Genomic DNA, 17,387 nt, shown 5'->3' with positions numbered 1-17,387 from the left:
TTGAGTAAGGTTTTTAAGATGGAATCTAATTTCTAAGTGTCTGATTTGGTGTGAAACTTGTTGTTGTAAAACGCAGATTTGGCAGAACTTAAGCTGGATGTGAAGGGGAAGGTTGAAGTGACTGAAAGCCCAGAGATCACAGCTGAACTAAAACATCTATCATCTACATTATATAAGTCGTGCTATAGTTAAAAATAGCAGAATAAGTCTAATTTGTTTGCAGCACAGCCCCCATTCCAGATGTTACTCATTCACGCCCTCTTCAGGCAACATAACTTGTTAAAAGCAGAAAATTCTGCATTACAGACTCTGAGCCTGAAGCACTGCCATGTGTTTGATCTCTTACGTCTTTACACTCCAGCCCACATCTTTCCAGACTGGTTCTGAAGAAGTCATCCATTCAGTACGATAGAAAACCACGAGCTCCCCCCTCCTCACGCAGAGCTGCTCTTGACTCTCTCTTGACTTCTTTCATGCGTTACTGAGTGTTGATGCTGAACAAACGGCTGAAAGCTGCATCAAAACATTTCATCACTGTGTCAAAAAAGTGCACGAACAGTAACAGTTTCAGCCATCAGATGAACAAGTTCTACAAAGAGTGTCTTGCTTTGTCATCGTGAACCTGCACACCTACCCTTTACTCACATATCACACCCTCTCACATCAGTCACACTATTTCCATTCAGTGGCAGTAACAAAAATAAAACTCTTAATATAGCTGCATTCAGCCATTGTTCTCTTGATGATTATACAGGCACCATAACAGCAGCATTTGTAGCAATAAAAAATATAACTTGCCGGCTATACCAACACAAACATAGCAGAAGCAAAGCAACTAATATATTCCTGCACTCCTGGCCATGCACAAGCACACCGCACCCATGCTCCTGGTTTTATTATTAAAATACATCTAAGGAATTCAGAAAAAGTAAAGTTTTGGATTAATGTTACTTTTAAATCAAGACCCAGTTTGACCCAGTTTTTCTCCTCCTGTAAATCACCATGCTAATGCTCATTAGATGCCGTCAGCTTACAGAAACTGTTCTGATGTTTATTTACTGAGAATAAAAAGGTCTTGCAGTCATATCCACACACATTTTCCTAAGTTTGCCCTCGAGTAAATGTTCCCCCCGCTGGTGTGAAAAGCACCCTGACAGAATCAAACAGTCCAGAGAAAACCACAACTCTCGCAGCTGAGATCCAGATACACCGAGCAAACGTGGAGCTTCCCGGCTCTGACACAGTCACGGGAAAAAGCACCGCCTTGTAATTCTGATTTTACATATCAGGACATAATAAATCAGGCTGAAATTAGGAGGTTCGGAGGAACAAAAACACGATATATTACACTGTGTCACTTATTTATTGAGCAGGAACAAACCAAAAATGCAAAAATCTTTACTGCTGTTGATCATATGCATTCGATTAAGTGATCATCAGCAAGTTGGTGTGTTCGTTAAGACAATGCCAAGGAGGAAAGACATCAGCAATGATCTTAGAGAAGCAGCTGTTGCTGCCCATCAATCTGGGAAGGGTTATAAGGCCATTTCCAAACTATTTAGAGTGAATAAGATTATTCACAAGAGGAAAACATTCAGGACAGCTGTCAATCTTCCCAGGAGTGGACGTCCCAGCAAGGTCACCCCAAGGTCAGAAACCCAAGAGCTACATCTCAGACTCTATAGGCCTCAGTTAGCATGTTAAAGGTTAAAGTTCATGACAGCACAGTTAGAAACAGACTGAACAGGTATGACTTGTTTGGAAGGGCTGCAGGAGAAAGCCTCTTCTCTCTAAAAAGAACATGGCAGCACAGCTTAGGTTTGCAAAGCTGCATCTGAACAAACCACAAGACTTCTGGAACAATGTCCTTTGGACAGACCAGACCAAAGTGGAGAAGTTTGCTCATAATGCACAGCAGCACGTTTGGAGGAAACCAAACACAGCATATCAGCACAAACACCTCACACCAGCTGTCAAGCACGGTGGTGGAGGGCTGATGATCTGGGCCTGTTCTGCAGCCACAGGACCTGGGCACCTTGCAGCCATTGAGTCCACCATGAACTCCTCTGGATACCAAAGTGTTCTAAAGTCAGATGTGAGGCCGTCTGTCCGACAGCTGAAGCTGGGCTGAAACTGGCTCATCAACAGGACAAAGATCCCAAACACAGCAGCAGATCTACAGCAGAATGTGTGAAAAAGAGAAGAATCAAGGTGTTGCACACTGGAAAAAATCAAAGTCTTACCAAGTATATTTGTCTCATTTCTAGTCAAAATATCTCATTACACTTAATATAAGACACAACTGCCGTATTATTACTATTAAGCACTATTTCAGCCAGATATAGGGACTTGTTTGAAGACAATACATCTGGAATATCTTGTTAAATGAAAAAGTCTTGAAAACAAATTGTTTTGAGTCGGATTTCATATGAAACAAGCTTTTTTTGACATTTAAAGGTTTTTAAGCTAATTTCAAGATCACTTTTATCTCAAAAGTCCCAAATATCACATCTTATTTCAAGAAATCTTGACAAGCCGATTTTCACTAGTTCCATTGGCAGATTTTTTTGCTTATTTCAAGCAAAAATTATATTTGTTGTTTTTCTTACTTATTTTTGGAGGGACATTTTTTCCAGTGCAATGGTCCAGTCAGAGTCCAGACCTCAGCCTGACTGAGATGCTGTGGTGGGACCTTCAGAGAGCTGTGCAGAAACCAATGCTGCAAACCTCAATGAGCTGAAGTTTCTCCTCCTTTATGTGAGCGTAGGTGCTGATGTGCTGCATCATCATCAGCCTGAGCCTCTGCGCCTCTCTGTTTCCTCTCAGAGTACAAAGTCTGACTGCACCAGCATGACTCTGACAGCATGTCTTAAAATGTGAGGTTATCCCCAAACGTCCCCGGGATGCACGTACAAAACAGGACGGTGTTTTAGCTAAACGAAATGCAACAACTCCAGCGGCTGACTGAGCAGGAGTGCGCTCCCCAGAGCCAAATCCTTGTCGAGCAGATGAATGTTTTCACGTCGTCCTCCTGAGTCAAGATCACATCGGTTGCTGGTGCAGGTGAAAAAAGCTCCCTGTAGAGATAAACAGATTGTCTTAGACTACTGAATAATATTAAAAAAAACGGGATGAAACTCTGAGAAGTGTACCTTGTGTTGCTCTTTTGATCTTAATTACTTTGATGTAGTTGTTCAAAGCAGATTCATTTACATATTCAACATGCTAAAGACAGCTTTGAAACCATCCCACGGACTAGATATATATATGTCAAAGTAGTGTCATGTTGCATCTAATGGATCAGATACCTGAAACAGTAACAGTGTCATAAGAAGAAGTGCGGTCTGTGCTGTAGCATTAACATTATATGTGTTTCTCGTCATCCTGTAGAATATAAAATCTTAGAATGAAAAAAAAAAAGCAAAACAAAAGTGACCTGAGTGAGAGGACGTGTTCTTCATCACCTTTCTTTGTAATCAACTTACCTCCCTGCAACACTCTTATTCAAGGGGTGTCCGTCTCAGCTAAATCTACAGAGAGCAGCGCGGGTCACTCCGTTCTTCGCCCACGTCCAATTTCCAGTAAATGTACAAGAGACAATATTTGCTCAGCTAACAGACCAAGCAAAGGGCTCATCGGTTCAGGTCTCACGGAGGGAATTAAAAGGAAATTAAACTTATTTTTTGCCTTAAAAATGAAGCACAGTGCAATACTGCTGCTGTGGAGCTCAGGATGCCTTCACAATAAATGAATAAGCTCTTATTTCCCTGTAGAGGAACAGAGGCTACATATAATATAGTATAATATAATAGTTATTTTATGGAATTTGTTCAAATCAAATGCTGAAAATTGACCCCATTTCTTCTAAGTTGGATGAATGCATGAAGGGAGTTGGCTATTTAACACACCCACATATAATATATTTATATTTATGTGTGCCAACACTGATTTAATTCAATTTCCCCATTTAATTCCAACTTCCATTGTTCCGAAGGAGATTTTCTTTATTTGCTTCTCTGCAGAATTCACGATGAAAAACATACAATAATACAGCTGATTAAACACAATAAACAGAAAATTACTGCCGCATGTACCATGAAGACGAAAAAAAACAAAACAACAGCTCTGGAGTCGGCAGCTCCATATAGTCCCATAAAAAGTTGATTGTGCCATTTTGAGCAGATAAAAAGCCGTTTTCTTTTAAAGCACAATAAAGTAAACTCGTATCACCCTGAGATGTCACCCAGAGGACTAACACCACCCTGAAGGGGGCTCACTGAGGCAGTGGCACCATCTTTCCTCGCCTTGTGCCTCTTAAACAGTCAGATTGTCCTTCTGAATGCTTCTTCTCACAGGCTCTCCAATCTGGTTTCACATTTTAAAAGCCCATTCGCAGTCGGAGGAACACTAACTGCAGTGCCTTTATAATTGTGATTTTATAACACATAAAGATATCCAGCAAGTCAGTTTTTTTTCCTTTTGTTCACACTGCGTTTCAAAGAGGGGTTGTGACCTCGTCCTTCAATTTTTTTAGGCCGATGCAGCAGTGGCACAAAAAAAATGATCAACATAAAATAAAGGCCATCTCCATTTGTGCCTTTTCCTCTCTCCGGCTTGATAAAAACGTCTATCTTCATGCCGGCTGTGGTTCGTCATTAGAGTTAAGAAAGTACAAGCTTGGAGAGAGAACATAACCCTGAGGGAGACGGAGGAAGAGAGATCTGTCAGTAAGAAAGTCATTTACAGAGCTGCTCAGGGAGCATGCAGGGCTGGAAGAAAGCTGCAGAGGAGCTTTACTTCACACTTCAGACTTATCAGGCAAGTTACGAGACACCCAAAATCAAATTAGCTACAGCCGCCAGCTTTGTTTCAGCAAAAGTAATACATTTCAAGATATTAAAGGGATAGTTCGCCTCTTTTGACATGAAGCTGTATGACATCCCATACTAGCAATATTATTTATTAACATTTTCTTACCCCCTGCTGCTTCCGGCCTTGTTTTGGTGTTGATGAAGGTAGTCCGACTAGTTGGTTGGGGCCACAAAAATAAAGCGTTTTGCTTCTCAAAACAATATGCGTTCAAAAGAGGAATACATTTGCATCACAAAATCGTTCATCCAGAAAAAGTCAGACCTGACAATAACTTGGCCCTATTTTCTCTCCCTTCATATCACTGCGTGCTGCCGCCTGCCGACATCCGCACCTGTTACGGTGTTTGCTGCTCGGAAGCAGGGGACTGCTCGGTCTGCACTTCGGTCTGCACAGCACGCAGTTCAACGTCAACCAGCGTTTAAGACGTTCAACCATTCAACGTCTTAAATGCAATACTTTTTTTCAATTTAGTTTGATTTATGTCGTACAAATGTCCTCTTAAGGCACCTTGATGGTGCAGTTGAGCCGATTACAATCCGATTAACTGTAATCCAAAAATAATCCAACAAAATCAGATCAATTAAAATCCAAATTACTGCCAATTTGGAAAAATGTGCATAATCAAAGGAAAATGCATGTTTGATTTTATATGGAAAAGATGAAAGTTAAATAATCCCAATTCTCTCAGATTTCTGTATGTATGATCCCATGAGATAAATGTGTATGTGGGGCATTACAGGCCGATTTAATTGCCTGGCACACCAATGTCACCACAGAAACCGCAAGCACACTGTGTCCATTCACTTGAACTATGTCGTTTTTAAACGATTCAATCTGACCGATGAATTTATTGAACAGGAGCTCTGCTCGGTCTACACAGCAGGCTGTGATACGAAGGGAGAGAAAATAGCGCCAAGCGATTGTGAGGTCTGACTTTTTCCTGGACAACGATTTTGTGATGCAAATGTATTACTCTTTTGAACGCATATTGTTTTGAGAAGCAAAACGCTTTATTTTTGTGGTCCCAGCCAACTAGCCGGACTACCTTCGTCAACGCCAAAACAAGGCTGGAACTCGGCTCACAGGACGTAGCAGGGGGTAAGAAAATGTTCATAAATGATGTTGCTAGTATGGGATGTCATGCAGCTTCATGTCAAAAGAGGCGAACTATCCCTTTAAGCTGAGTGAGACATCCTTCAATTTTGATTATTTGATGCTTTTTCCCTCTTTTATCATATTTTAAAATATAAAATAGCAAAATGAAACACCAACTTCTTGAAGATGTGAAACCAAAATCCACATTTCTAATACATGACAAATGTGTCTCATACGCAGTCATGCCAGCAGGCCAAAGGTGGACGAGGAGAATCGCATCCAGAACTAAACGTAAAGCAGAGAGCGCACAAATTAAAGGCAATGCATAAGATTTTGGTGGTTTCTGTCTGTAGTATTATAGTTCTTTCATGTTTGAGCAGACTTTGCCTGCTGGTAGGAAAAAGTTTACAGGGGTGGCAACACAACTGCTGCAGCCATCATTATCGCCTGATAATTTACGCCTTTTTTATTACGGTCTTTAATCTGATTAACGTTTACAGGCAGGCCACCCAGGCTGACTTTCTGCCAACTACAATGGAAGCAATGAAGCATTTGTTGTGGTGTCAGAAGTAATCAGAAGACAGTTTGTTTTAATGCATCACGGTTTTTTAACGCATCAAGTTAGTGGCGCTTTGAGGGAATGTTTCGTTTCTCTGAGTCAAACAGCTTCAGAAAAGCACACTTTAGTTTTTCTTAAATGTTACAAATAAAACAAATTTAAGAAAGTTAAGCTTTCCAGTCTGTAACTTTTGATTTCTGATGTCATAATTTGATGGCAGTTTTTCTAATATCTGCTATTTTTAGTGAAGGTAAACGGTGAAGAAATCCTGTAAAAAGCAGCTTGAGACCCTTTTGGGACTTTATTTCTTTCTGTGTCTATTATCTTTTCTGATTGGCTCTTCTATTGCCTCATTTTATGTTTTCATCGTTTTTTATTTTATCACCATGAAACATGATTTTGTTTTTATCTCCATTTCTTTACTTTTATCTTTGAGAAGCACTTTTTTTCCCTTGAAAAGTCCTAAAAAAATCAACTTAACTTGCAAAGATTAGAGCCTGCATGGAGGAATAATCAATTAAGTTATAGCCACTTCTGCAGAAGATGGATCAGATTCGCACATCTGTTCTCAAAATGTATACAACACTTCAAAGTTTGATGAACGTTTACAGAGCTGCTCCCTCCATTTTTACCAGAATATAGATCGATAAATGAACAGTAGAACAAGGAATCAACCAATTTAAACATGCAAAAACAATAGTTCGCCTTTCTCCTTGAAGCTACTGTAGTGTCTGATACTTAACAGATGTTCGAAAGAGTGTCGGGGACAGTGTGTCCCAGGTAAGAGATGCATATGCATATAGAGGAAAACACATTTAGGGCAGTTAGGGCGTCCAGGGGAGGCTCATCAGATACCGTATGTGTACATTATCTTCTGGCCTATATCCAAGGATAACTACCCTTGCTCAACTCATTCTTATTGTAATTTAGCCAATAATCCGATCCTTTCAGTGCCATGTAACCCCACTGAATGAGACAGTCAGTGGGTCTACACTTAATTCGATTATAGCTATAGTTGGGTTATGCTCCTTATTTGAGCAAGGGGAATTATCCTTGGATATATGGCGGTGAATTAAAGGTGATAGAGAAAGGTTGAATGGGGCATTAATCCTTGTTCTGTGATGTGATATGTAGCCCAAAAAAACATTGGTTGGGTCTGTAATGGCTCAGAACCTCCCTAAAAGGCTCTCTGAAACAGCTATGTTACTATGCTTGGTTTAGAATGCGTCGTTTGGCCTTATTGGCATCGTTTCAGAGCTTATCTGGCAACCTCATTATGAAATGCAGGTAGGTGTTGGCGCTATTCGGTTGCCGTTGCTTGATTGGCTGCCCTTGCTCTCACTGAAAACAGAGCTATAGAGTAATACACTGACTGAAAAGAAAGCTCATTCTCTTTAGATATAATAATAAAAAATAAAGAATAAAAATATGTTGTAATGACTTCACGGAGGCTCTGAGACTGGCGGTTGCCGAACGGCTCTTTATTAAGTTATAGACAAGCAGTACAATCGCAGAACACGGGTGACTCTCCGTCCTGCGCCAACCCCAGGAGAACACCAAACCTGCACACAGACTGGCCCACGCCCACTCCTCTCCCCCAATCACCAGCCCACACCTGAGTGACATGACCTGCGGTCCAGTGATTGACAGGGAAAGGAGGAAACAAGCCAGTCCGTGTGCTTTTACCTTCATTCTGGGTCGTTACAATATGAATATAAAATGTACAAGGTGTGTACAACAATACACAGTATCTAATATACAGAGCAACAACAGTGCAGCTTCATTAGTGCAATTTTAATGATGGTAAAGTGACTGGGGCAGGTTATGAGGTGATTATGAAGTGTTCATAAGTCCAACTGCAAGGGGGAAAAAACTGTTTTTGTGACGGGAGGTTCTGGTCCGAATGGACCGAAGCCTCCTGCCCGAGGGGAGCGGTGCAAATAGAGAAGGGTCAGCTGTGATCCGACCTGCTCGCCCCATAGTCCTGGAGACGTGCAGGTCATGGATAGATGCAGCCAATCAGCTTCTCAGCGGAGCGCACAGCTCGCTGCAGTCTGTGTCTGTCCCTGTCGGAACTGACCATCTACCGACTGAAGCCTGCTCGGAATCGTGCAAGCTTTGTGAAACTGTACTCCGTGAAATGCGCAGAGCAAAGGAAAAGTCGGCGGTTGGGGATGCTGTTGAAAATAAATAAAAGCCATTGATCGCGAACATTGCTTTCCGGGGGAAGAATATGTAACGATCGTAGTCCGCTTTCACAGCCTTGGAAGGCACACCTGTTTCTGTTTCTCGCCGAAGGGGCGTGTCTGAAACGGGGTGGCTGTGGATTTGGGTGTGGGGGGGGGGCGATTGTTGAAAAAGTGACATCACTTTTTCACAAAAACGGATTGGCACTTTTTCTGGGGGATATTCAAAAAAGGGGAGAACTTGAAACAGAGGTTCTGACACTTGCTGGCACTTCGTGTGTACTCCCCACAGCGGGGAGACTCAGAACTAACACCAAAAATGTGAAAAAGACGATTTTGATTCTCTATCCCCTTTAATGGAATCATAGGCACAAAGCATGTCATACCCCTGTATGATAGGTGGCGCTGTACCCATTTCAACTATTGCTAATAGAGCCACTTCCTGTTGACCTCTTCACCACCAACAACAACACCAAACTCAGGCATTGGAGAAAGATGGCGAATGAAGAGCAAGATGAAGCTACGTCCCTCTACATTTAGTTTGTGATGAGCATTCTCCATCGCGTTGTTTGTTTCTTTCTGACGGCGACGACAACAACAGTAATATCGTCTCCTTTGACTTCCGGTTCACGACCCCGGGAAAAAATCTCGAGCATGCGCAGAACGCAAAGTCGAATTCACCACGTGCTTCAGCATCACAAATATCAACAGAGTTATCTCGGGGTCTTAATCCGACTGCGAGTAACCCGATCCGGTCCAATTTTAGTCAGACTAAGGTGTCTACATGAACTTAATAACTCAGTCTTATTGTAATTTAGCCATTAATTCGATTCTTTACAGTGCCATGTAACCCCACTGAGACATTGCACCAACTTTTGGGCTCTGAAGATCTCTACAGATTTCATGCATCAAACTGTAAATCTGATACGGATCTGGTTGGCAATAAAAGCTTCTTCCTGCACCATCTACACATCGGCTGTGTGAAGGCGACCATCCCTCATACAACACACTGCAAAAGGTGACGGGCAAGAGGTGTGAATGTTTTCCTTTAAATGGCACATTCTGCATAATCTGATTTTATATTCAAAAAGGCTGATTTGAACTCGTGTCCTGTAACGATGGCCCCACTGTGAGAATTTAGCTCTAAATGTCGCCGCGTTCACATCCACACACTATCAAAAAGAGCATTTACTCAGCTGGTAACACGAATACTTTTAAACCGGACTTAACCTCCCGAGGACCGTCAGATTTTCTCCATGGGAACATGGAAGCTGAGACACCGTTTCTGAACACATTTTAGCAGCAGCAGCTGATTTATCTGTCATTTTTAAAAATACCTTGCGCAGAAAAAACATTAAATGATCAGTACTTTGTGTAAAATGCCACAAAAATGTGAAAACTCTTAAGTATAATCTTATAAAAAGGTATAATAAAAAAATTTAAAAAGATATTGAGCAGTTGGAGACAAATGTTCACCACTTTGAAATTGTGGAGAAGTTTGCCTGATAAATAATTTAACGATTAGCTATTACTGCTGATCCAAGTTTCCTGTAATCGTGCATTATATTCTGAATCTTCAGACTCACATCTGCACAGTTATTCCCTCGGTTGAAGTGGAGACACGTGAGTCCACAGTTTAAAACGTGCGCCGAGCTGCTGTATAAAACGTGTTTTTCACACAGAACCTTGTGGAAAGAAACTCAGCCTGTAACACATGCAGTCTGACTCTGGAAGGTCAGTTTTTCTCCTCGCAGCTGGGCATCAGAAAGTCGGCCCAATGGTTTTTTTTTTTTTAAATCCATTCACACAATGGGTCAGGCAATTTCCCCAAAACTCTACCCTGAAATCTCTCCCTCAGTTGTATTAAAAAAAAAAAGAGAAGAAAATTGGATTTTCAGATAGCAACGAGACAATACGTCCTGTTTGTTGTGAAGCAGAGCACAAAAAGCTTCTAAACTGTAATGCGTTTTAATTTGAGTTAGCTGAGCAGCAATCTAAGCCGTCCAGCAGGCCATGTTTAATGGGCATCGAAAGCCATCTTCAGCGGGCTAATGCAACCCAACTACATCTTAAATGACATAATGCAAACCAATGCTGTCTCTGATTAAATAATGCAAATGTAATGGTTCGTTCTGTAATAGAATAATGCAACATTTGTTACTTAATGGGATTATGGCAGCTGCACTAATCACTGGTCTGAGGAGCTAATGCTGACTGAAGCAGGAGATCCCTGCTCTAATGGCTGAGGATGGCGGCCCGCTCCGGGACGGCGAGCGGGATTGACGAGGTTGCCTTCTGTCTATGTCTTTCTGGTTGTCTTCATCTGTCCTCCCTCACCTTTTCAGTCAGGCTCCCCCTGTCCTGTCCTGCAGCCCCCCCCCCACCTCCGATAATTACAGAACTCAGGAAGCGTGTCGGGTGCGATTTTTAGAAACAAAACTTTGGAAAATCCCAGCGAACACACACACACACACACACACACACACATGCAACTCAGTGGCCAGAGCTCCACTGAAGGTCGTGTCACAGATTGAATTTTCCCTACTTTTAAAGATAAATCAATCTTCCATTAATGGAGAGTGCGTTTCATGTGTGTGTGTGTGTGTGTGTGTTCACTGGAAAAAAACAAAGTTTTACCAAGAATATTTGTCTCACTGAGTATCTCATTGTACTTAATATAAGACACAACTGCCTAACAAGTACTATTTCAGCCAGATATAGGGACTTGTTTTAATACAATACATCTGGAATATCTTGTTAAATGAAAAAGTCTTAAAAACAAATTGTTTTGAGTCGGATTTCATATGAAACAAGCTTTTTTTTTTTAGATTTGAAGAGGTTTTTAAGCTAATTTCAAGCTCACTTTTTATCTCAAAAGTCCTAAATATCACATCTTTTTTCAATAAATCTTGACAAGCCGATTTTCACTAGTTCCATTGGCAGATTTTTTTTGCTCATTTCAAGCAAAAACGTCTCGTATCTGTTGGTTTTTTTACTTATTTTTGGAGGGGCATTTTTTCCAGTGTTTGAAACAATCCAACATAACTTTGTCTGTGAATGTGCGGGCTGAAGACGCACAGTTGTAACTAAAGTAATGTGGGTTTGCAGAAATGTGTGTTTCTTTTTGTTCGTATTTATTCGTTTAAAACTGTGTGTTTGTGTGTGTGTGTTCATTCAGGCACTGATCAATAACTGTGATTGAAAGGCCCATTAGCCATCGGAAGCTATAGAAAGCATCACTCCACTTGACAAACTCTGACTGCACACACACACACACACACACACACACACACACACACACAGAAACTCTGTATGACAGGTAACAAATTAAAAACTTGAGTAAGATGAATATAGATCCCCGTAAACACATTTTACAGCACATACGGGCTCCCACCTGCTCAGTTTACTTCTCATTTTGCCGTTATGACCGACTGAGACAAAGTCATGATTTATAATTAAGCAAACGAGACACGAAAGGCACTTTTCAGCATTTATTTGATGAGTCATACATCACACTTCATAACCTGAAGGGGCTACTTTCAAGCTTGTGTGATTATTCAGTCCATCAACTGTCGTCTCAGGACTTTTCCTCTGTTGGCGACGGACATTTTGGATCTTGGAGCAAGATATCCCGATGAGGGTCAACAGGACCAAGACCTCCGGTTCTGTATGCTCGTGATTGTTTAAAAGCAAGCAGGGACTTTAAGATTACATTTTGTCCCTTGGTTCTGCTTCTTTTGCTCTCTTTCTGCATGCAAGGAAAGCTCACTTGAGTATAATTGATCATGGACAACATCATTCAGGTTTCAATTAGAAACCGGAAAGCTTTCAGTGAAAAAGCTTGTCCCTTAAGTGCTGATTTGAGTAGATATGTCTCCAGGTTATTGCTTTCACACCAGTTGAATGCTGCTTTCCAGAGATGGGACCAAGTCACACATGTGCAAATCTCAAGTAAGTCCCAAGTAATTTTTTCTTGGGCAAGTCAAGTCAAGTCCTGTAATAGGTCAAAGTCAAGTCACCTTATTATTGCAATTTTACCTGCAGAATCTGATCTTAATAAAGTGAAAAGACAAGATGTTAGTAACTGTCAGTAAACATCATTGGCCAATGTGTCCAACCTGTCCACCCCGTATCATATCAAGCTAACGTTAGCTAACTACCGACTAGGCTAACAGGATAATATTAGCTAATATGACAAGCAGTTACTGGTAAGAATGGATCTTCAAATGAGGAACAAAGTTTGGAGTTGTCGTCTGGCTGTCTGAGATGTTGATGCCGCATGTCTTGCACTGTGCTGTTCGTCTTTTGCCGTCAAAATGGTAATTACGAAAGCCGAATACAATGACTCTCTGTACCCCTCCCGCTGACATGTTGATGCATATCTGATATGAGTTTATTCTCTCCAATAAACACGTAAGGTATGTAGAGAGGGCATGACTGATTGACAGGGTACTGATCCAATCATGACGCCATTCTCAGCCTGCACTCCTACCGGTTAATCGATATTATTTTTTTAATTTATTTATTAATTTTATATTCAAACTGAAAACATGAACTGAATAACACTCAAGTCATTCAAGTCATCGTGTCTCATGTCAAGTCAAGTGCCGAGTCTTTAACTTCCAAGTCCGAGTCGAGTCTCAAGTCTTTTATTTTTTGTCAAGTCAAGTCACAAGTCATCAAAACAGCGACTCAAGTGGACTCGAGTCCAAGTCACAGTGACTCGAGTCCCCATCTCTGCTGCTTTCTTACTTACCGATGAAGAACGTTGAATTAGGAAGATTAAAAATGGGAAGGGTTAGGTGTTACACAGTTCTGCTGTCGACCAGGTGGTGACAGAAAACACTTCAATTTCATTCTGGAGTGTTTACTGTTAGAGAAGTGGCACAAATCCACAAAAGCTGGATGGAGAGGAGATGAAGTTTAGTGTTTAATACCAGTTGGAGATGCCAACTAAGATGTTTTCACACGCTGTCACTTTTTCCAGAAATACATTTGTAATAAATTCATAAATTCAAATTAAACACACATTTCTTCAGATGTATTTGAAAGCTGTGGCTGACTGTGTGTAACATTCAGCTGCTGATATGTGGTGCCTCTGCTGCCTCATTCGGGTGGGCAACAAGCGAGCCGGTGAGTCAGAGAGTTAAACAGCTGCTTTGGACAAAGTTAGCTAACAGCCTGCGTTTCTCACTATATTATTTAGGATAAAAAGCAAAGCCGCTGTAATAGATGCAGGAAGTGGATTGTCTTGCTGTAACGATAGCCACCCAATGACACCAGAACTCAGATTATCCTTCTTATTCTTTACTCATAGAGCATTTTTATTCAGAATAAAGATGAAAAATTAAAACAAAATAATTTGCAGAGAACCTGCATATTCATTTTAAATGATGGCAACTGAGCTGAGCTCCAGATCTACCTTAACGTAGTGTCGTTTTTTATTTTCGGAGGTAAAAAGGTCCACGTGACGACGCTTTCGCTCAGCCATTCTCATTCCTTTAACCTGCATGTGTGAATGTTCTGGTGATGATTTCTGAAAGCGTTCCTGAGCCCACAATCATGTCTGTTAGGACTCTTTAAGTCATGTTCTCTGTGTGCGGAGATGTCTCCAGATTCTCTGACTCTTTCGAAGATATGTGCTGTTGATTGTGGATTATTAATCTGAAATTGCTCCATGATTGCTGAACCTCCGCCAACCTTTATGTCTGAGAGACTCCGCTTCTCTAAGGTGCTCTTTTTATACCCAATCTTGATACTGACCGGTTGCCAATTAACCTAATTAGTTGCAAAATGCTCCTCCAGTTGTTTCTTTTCTGAACTACTTGCTTTTCTTGCCCGCCCAAACGTTTTAGATGAGCTAATATTTTTCTTGAATAGTAAAATTTGTCACCATCATGATTAGATTAGTTTTCTATGTTCCATTGTGAAATTGGGATTGTAAAGCATCTAAAATGACACTGGAGTAAACATGCCTCGATGCTTGCCACCACTTATCAATGAAACAGAGATTTTGTTCGATTATTTTGGTTAAAAGGAGCTTGAAAATCCAGGTTTGGTTCATTGTGAGGAGGCAGAGTGAATTCTCTGCTGCATTCAGAATGACAGCGAGTCGAGATCGTTTCTGAATGGCCCAGCACTGCAACTATAAACGTGTGAAGGCACAAACCCTCACTCACAATGTCAAAATTGCTTTGAATATCAATACAAAAGCAAGAAAGGAAGTGCTCACAGGTGAATGTTTTCAGCTTCTTATCTTTTCTGTCACAAGGCTCAAATTTAAGTCACAATATTTACATCATGAACCCAAGCCTTTATCTTTTTTTTAGTAAAAGGGAGCGATTATATGCAGCTTGAATGTAATATTAGACTGCGATGTTTTTAGTCGTATTTAAACACCTAACATGACAGCATAAGGACAAATCATAATATCCCAAAGCATCCTCTTTGTAAAATGTATTTTTTGGACATGATGGTGTATTAAAAGATCATTTTCTTTGTAAAAGCTCTATTAGATCTGTTATCTATTCGTTCTTTAACTTCTTTCCATCCACCTCTCTGTCTCTCTTTGTAGAAGGAGGGAGACTCCAAGTTTTACTGCGAGCTGTGTGACAAGCAGTACGTGAGACACCAGCAGTATGACAACCACATCAACTCCTACGACCACCACCACAAGCAGGTGAGTCACTGCGCTTTAACGAGGAACGCGGAGGTTGGCTTTATCCTGCAACGCGACACCTTAAACTCCTCCTGACCAAGGTCGAGGATTTATTACGTCACGGTGCCTCGAGGAGCACTCGACTCTGGTTTCTGACACGACACAGCACACGCTGTGGTCAAGAGAATCCCACCAACACACAACTAAATTCATCCTGATGACTGCTGTAGCACTTGTAGTGATTGATTTTTATCACGCACGGCTCGAACAGGACAGTATTTATCATTGCTGTTATCTCAGGAGATGTTATCTCAGGAGACATATATATATATATATATATATATATATATATATATATATATATGTGTATATATATATATACATAGATAGATATATATTTGTATGTTTGTATGGTCATTTAGATTTTTTTTGTCTATTGTAGAAAAAAAATCTAAATGACCATAAAAATATACAAAGTTTGTATATTTGTATTATGTTTTTTTTTAATTTATTGATATATATAGATATATATTTGTATGTTTGTATGGTCATTTAGATTTTGTTTCTGTCTATTGTAGAAAAAAAATCTAAATCACCATACAAATATACAAAATTTGTAAATTTTCATTATTTTTTTAATTTATTTATTTTTTATTCATTGATATATCTATATATATAGATATATATTTGTATGTTTGTATGGTCATTTAGATTTTTTTCTATTCTATTTTCTATCTATTCTAGAAAAACATTACCACAGCATGCTGCTGCCATCACCGTGTTTGACTGTAGGCTCGGTGTTAATGAGATCATGCTCAGTGTTTCAGAGGATTTAGCCTTTTTTTGGTCTAAGTCAGCAGCTTGTCTCGTTCATTTTACACAGAGAGGCTTCTTTCTGGTGACGGCCCGATAAAAGGCTTGGGGGTTGGCGTTCTGTGGGGGTCTCATCTCCTATTTCCCTAACATATTACTTAGTTTTGCCGAATAACCAGGTCTATGTAGTGAAGAAATGTTCTATTGTTCTAAATCTGTGCCTTGACTCAATGATATCTCACAGGTTCACAGACAAGTCTCTCAGCCTTGTGGCTTTGTTTCTTTTCTGTTACATCTGAATTTCAGACCATATGTATATATACTGATGTGTGCCTTTTTGATAGCGCCCAATGAATGCAATTAGCTGCAAGCGTCTTCACAAAGGGTGTGAATGCCTATGCAAATGAGATAATTAGTCTTTCATAAGAAAAATAAATGAATAATCTAAACATACTGCTTTGTTATTGTGGAGATTTTGGAGATTTACGTGTCAGTTGATGATGAAAAAAGATAAATAGAGTCAATTTTAATTTTAATGATGAGCCTAAAACATAAAAAGTTAATCAAGTAGTTTCTCAAACTGTTTGCCTAAAAAGTGTGGAGACTGTTCTCGTTGCTGAAACATTATCGTAATTATTTTTCTCTGTGTCCTTCCACAGTTAAATGTGGGGGAATGTGACTGAGAACTTGCATCTGTTCAGACTTTTCCAAAATTATAGGTGCTGGGAGGAACGTATTCGCTGCAATTATCATTTGTTCACTTGCAGGCCATGAAAGAGCCATAATATTTTTCACAGTTAGCCGTGTGCCAGAGTTATTAGATTTTTCTTGAGGACAAGGAGCATTTAGGGCATATTGTTTGAGACTGCAACATTTGCAGGAAATGGATTTTCCAGCAGTAATATTCTCCGTTCTACATACACACACACTCGGCTAAGCCGCTCGTCTCTCACACGGTCAGTCATGGTCTCATCTTCTGAAATAAAGTGGTTTGCAGAGAAGCTGCATCATCGACACTATTTAGGCTGATGTGATGGACTCAGATTGAGAAAAACAACCATGTGCGGTTCATGCTGCAGAGGCTGAGTTTTCTTATTAAATGCATCATTTATACAGTTAGATTTGTCAGGGGAAGTTAAATTGATGTGTTAGTTGTGTAAGTCCAGCAGCATCCTGGATTTTGCATTAACGGGTATCCTTTGTG

This window comes from Odontesthes bonariensis, chromosome 2, assembly GCF_027942865.1.
Source record: "Odontesthes bonariensis isolate fOdoBon6 chromosome 2, fOdoBon6.hap1, whole genome shotgun sequence".
NCBI lineage: Eukaryota > Metazoa > Chordata > Actinopteri > Atheriniformes > Atherinopsidae > Odontesthes > Odontesthes bonariensis.
The sequence above is the reverse complement of the archived record's forward strand: the minus strand, read 5'-3'. Positions refer to the sequence as shown.